Source organism: Montipora capricornis, unplaced genomic scaffold (genome assembly GCF_036669925.1).
Source record: "Montipora capricornis isolate CH-2021 unplaced genomic scaffold, ASM3666992v2 scaffold_216, whole genome shotgun sequence".
NCBI classification, from domain to species: domain Eukaryota; kingdom Metazoa; phylum Cnidaria; class Anthozoa; order Scleractinia; family Acroporidae; genus Montipora; species Montipora capricornis.
Window position 1 is genome coordinate 58,941 of NW_027179969.1, and position 5,223 is coordinate 64,163.

The following is a 5,223-nucleotide window of genomic DNA, read 5'->3' on the forward strand; positions in this document are numbered from 1 at the left end:
TTCCAAAACTAAAAAATAGTAATTGTGCGTTTGTGCGCCACGTAGTTCTTTCCAATGGACTGGATTGGATTTAACGGGATTACTTTTGCTGGGTAGAATATCTGTTCAGCGTTGGAGGCAGAAAGACTTCTTTCTTTGTCCAGTGACAGGAGTTTTCATCGGAGCGTTGGTCTAGATGATCCTAACTAGAAGAGCTATGAGTGCGCATGAGTAAAGCGTCTTCACCTGACTGCGTCTGATAGACAGACTGACCTGAAGTGACGTCCTCTTTCAGGGAACGACAACAAAGTCTTCGAAGAATGTTTTTGAATTCGTGATTAAATCTCTGATTGAGAAAGATGTAGAGGCAGGGATTAATGGCGCTATTGGCATGCGAGAGAAAGTAAAAACTTGTTTCCAAGTGGTCGACTTTCAAAAGCTCTTTAAAAGTGTCCGTGTAATAGTAACCCATCAAATGTATGATATGGGTCGGCAACCAACAGAGTGCAAATGTCAAGACGACTATAATGAGCATGCGCAACACTTTACGCTTTGACGTCTGGTTTTGACGTTTCTGATGCGCCGTAGACTCACCGGGAATCTTGCGTGACCACAAGTGGCGCCCAATGCGAATATAAAGCACCGCTATAACAGCCAGTGGGATTAAATAAAGCACCACAAATGTGATCATGAAATAGACCCTCCCAATCTGGATCTGCGTTTTGCGGTTGTTGGACAAGTAAGTCCAAACCATTCTGCAAACCCATTTGTCACCTTTATCAGCAGGGACGCTGTCAAATAACACCAGATACAACGAGAAGTACAGCGAGGAAGAGATCCAAATGACACAGGTGATCAGTTTGGTGTTGCGAATAACAGGAACATGAGCAAAAGGATGAAGGATGGCGAAATAGCGATCCACCGAGATAAATACGAGCGTGATTATGGAAGCAGCTATTGATAGGACCCCGGCGAAATTGACAAACTTGCAAGTGACTGCACCAAAACCTCCTGAGAGCCAGGTCTGTCCAAGGTAGAGAAATTTTACCTACAAAGAGGATCACATATCGGTATAAATATAAGAGTAAGGATTGCACGGTTGGTTAGTGCGCGGCCTTCTTTGCGAGGGATCCCCAGTTGGATTCTTAGTAACCTCACATCTTTGCCTCGACTTCTTTCCATTCTGTATAGCTTCAGATAGCATTAAATACCCTTAAAACGGAGTACTGATGGAAAGAGGGAGGTAAAATGGACGCACTATCGGCTTCCTGGGGGAATACCCTCGCTCTAGAGGGTAAAGGAACTTCCGACGTTAAATAAGGTGTACATTTACCTCAACCTAAATGCAGAGGCATTTTTTGCATCTGACTTACTTAAACAAAGAGCTTTAAGAGGAAAAAAATTCTCATAACTTCTCATATAACAATTAAGCTGTATCTCAGTCTTAATCCAGGGACTGACAAGTACACAAAAAGGACATTTTAGGGCCGATTTCGGGCCGATTTACACGGAACGATTTTTGCATGCGACAACGGCTTACGACAGGCCCACGACATAATTTACGATTGTTGTGTTCGTCAGAAAAAATGTCGTAGCATTTTAAAACATGTTTTAAAACGCTGCGACAATCGTAAGTCATGTCGTAGGCCTGTCGTGAGCTTGACGCATGCCACAAAAATCGTACCGTGTAAATCGGCCCTTACACGGCCTGACTTCTTCGTACTTCCTAAAACATGGAACCAGCTAAAAACCACCCAAAATCAGCGTGACAGTCACGCAACAGCAACACAGACGGCCATGTACGCAAATATCAGACACACCGGTCGTCTTAAGGTATATTGTGGATGGTTTTGGGTCGTTTTGGCTGGTTTTGTTGGTGGTTGTAGGTGGTTTTGGGTGGGTTCATGTTTTAGTAACTACGCTGAGTTCTTCACGGAGTTAATTGATTTTCACAGTATCAATAGGGAGCTTTAGCAACGACGACAGCGACGGCAACGAGAACGTTAGCCTGCAGAACAGGCGTGATTTTTTGCGTAAACAGAAGCGAACGCGAGGCGAGCGCGAAGCGCGAGTGGCGCGCGAGGGGAGGAGCGCTAAAAAATCCGAGAACGTCAGACATTTGCATAATTGGTAGGCAAAAACAATAGCTTTTGCACGCTCTGTACGTGCTTTTTTAATTTTTTGTCCATTTTTTTGCAATCGTTGGCAAGACAACAACGCGAAATGACCAAATTTGAGGTTTTATGTAGAACGTCAGCTTTCGAAACGGCGACGGCAACGGCAACGAGAACGTCGCCGTTAAACGTGAATTTGCGTTATTGTAATAACTTCGCGACTATTCCAAGGATTTTAACGTGACAAAGGTGTGGCAATCCCTCAAGAACGAAATTACAATCGTGGACAAAACTCTAAAGAAAATTACCCTTCCAAGCGCTTTTAGTTGTAAGCAAACAATTTGACTCCCCTCCCCCGTCTCAGTAGGGAACTAGGGAGCTTTAGCAAAGACAACGGCGACGGCAACGAGAACGTCACAAATTTGCATATTTAGTGGGCAAAAACAATAGCTTTGCACGCCCTGCGCGTGCGTTTTTCATTTTTGCCGTCGTCAGCAAAGCAACAACGTGAAATTACCAAGTTTGAGGACCTGGAGATAAATTTTTATTTTTCTCCCCTCGTAACGGTTTCATTCCTGAGGGACTGAAACACCTTTGTCATATTAAAAGGCTTGGAATAGTCGCGAAGTGATCGCAATAACGTGAATTTATGTTTTTACATGACGTTCTCGTTGCCGTTCCCGTCATCGTTGCTAAAGCTCCCTACTTAAGCAACGACAACGGCGACGGCAACGAGAACGTCACATATTTGCATATTAAGTGGACAAAAACAAAAGGGAGTTTAAGATCTACGCCGCCGACGTCGACGAGAACGTCACCTCAAAATATAACGTTGCACTATCGTAAGTTTCTCGCGGTTTTGGCCATCTCGCCCGCGTCCTACAATGTGGGCGAAGTATCCTAAAAAAAAAATTGGTACGAGCGGTCTCAGAGAAAAAATAGAGAATTAAAGATTCACGTTTGAACGCTCACGTGGTCGTTTCACGTCGTTGTTGTGCAGAGAACCGCACGTTTACGTGCTAAAATGCGTGCCGCACGCGCAGCACAATCTTAAAGTCCCTAATAGCTTTGCACGCCCTGCACGTGCGTTTTTCACTTTTGTTCATTTCTTTGCCATCGTGAGCAAAACAGCATCGTGAAATAGCCAAATCTGAGGTTTTATTAAGAACCTCAGCACTTGAGGATACATATACATTTTCTCCTCTAAATGAAGCGCCGTTCCGACCAGTGTCATTCTTGAGCAAACTACCACACCTTGTCGTATTAAAAAGGTTGAAATAGTCACGAAGTAATTACAATAGCGCGAATTTATTTTTGAGATGACGTTCTCGTTGCCGTCGCCGTCGTCGTTAGTTAGGGAGCTTTAGCAACGACAACGGCGACGGCAACGAAAACGTCACAAATTTGCATATTTAGTGGGCAAAAACAATAGCTTTGCACGCCCTGCACGTGCGTTTTTCATTTTTGTCCATTTCTTTGCCGTCGTCAGCAAAGCAACAACGTGAAATTACCAAGTTTGAAGTATTATGGAGAACGTCAGCACCTGGAGATAAATATTAATTTTTCTCCCCTAAATTAAGCGCCGCTCGTAACGGTTTCATTCCTGAGGGATTGAAACACCTTTGTCATATTAAAAGGCTTGGAATAGTCGCGAAGTGATCGCAATAACGTGAATTTATGTTTTTACATGACGTTCTCGTTGCCGTTCCCGTCATCGTTGCTAAAGCTCCCTATTAAGTTCCCTAATGTTGTTTCCTGGAAATGAACACTTGTCAAATCAACATTGGATAGGGGAAAGGGGGAGAAGAAGTAACTGCTGTGGAATTCACAAGGGAGAAATAGTGAAAAAATGCTTTTTGTAGTTTTTGTACGTTTTCTTAACGAGTTTTGTCCACGGTTGTAGTATGAACGGAGCTCAGTTTAGGGGAGAAAAAGAAAATTTATCCTCAAGCGCTGACGATATCTCTGAAACCTCAAATTTGGTCATTTCATGCTGTTGTTTTGCTGACGACGGCAAAGAAATTGACAAATCTGCAATATTACGTTGCCGTCGCCGTTGTCGTTGCTAAAGCTTCCTAATATGGCTGCCGTGACATCACTTGAATGTGGTCGGGTCTCACGACCTGACCCTTGACCTTAGAACTAAAACAACTTACCTCAGACGGCATAAGGAATAACGAAACGAGCAAATCCCCAATGGCCATGTTTACTATGAGAAAGTTGAATGTGCTCTTCATCTTTTGCGTGTAGCCACAATATAGATAATGCTTATGTTACCGAAGAAACCGAAGATAAAGGTCACCACATAAGCTAGTGTCATCCACACCGCGGTCTCGCTCCGCTGGGAAGTCAAAATGGAGACGGTTGCAACTGTGGCGTTGTCACCTCCTGTTTGAAGAAAGTATTAAAGTTTCGGGTTACATAGCCCCAGAGATAAGATCCGCCCCTTTTGTTACTCTACAGGCGGGGGGGGAACGACTTTTATAAGGGACATTAAGCAACTGACGCGGTTATGGCGACGGCCGAAGCCACGGAACGAACCGTTTTAACGGCAAAAACCGACAAACGTTCTGCACACGCGGCGTCAGTTTAAAAATATATCTTGTCCATCTTCCCGAACACAAAATGAGAAATGACCAAATTTAATTGAGGGTTTGGTAACAACGTAAGCATCCAGCGGTAAAATCTTCTTCATTCTAAGTTTCTAATCCTTATTCAAGGCCTTAGATATTTCTCACACCGTACACAACGGGAACCAGAAGAAGACATCACAAAGTACTTGCGATAGCACAATTTTTGAAGCAACGTGTTTACTTGCGTTGCTGTTGTCGTGCTTCGTAATTCTCGAAAATTCGATTCTTGAATCCTCGGCCGAGGATACCTAAACTTCGAGCCAGGATTCGAGCTAGGATCAGAGCCAGAATTCGAGCTAGGATCCGAGCCAGGATTCCAGCCAGGGATTCGAGCTAACATGAGCTTTCTCCGCTATTTAATTCTCGAATCTCTCGGTTAGGTTAGGTCTCGCATCGGTTAGGTTAGGTCTATTAGGTTGGTTCTAGTCTAGTTAGGTCTAGTTAGGGTTAGGGTAGGTCTCGGTTAGGTTAGGTTAGGTTAGGTTAGGTCTCGTTAG

At 43.9% G+C, this 5,223-nt stretch overlaps 1 pseudogene; it reads right to left on the minus strand.

Moving 5' to 3' along the window:
- On the minus strand, positions 1 to 4,477 carry LOC138034819 (substance-P receptor-like; annotated as a pseudogene).
- Between the last annotated feature and the right edge of the window lie 746 nt (positions 4,478 to 5,223).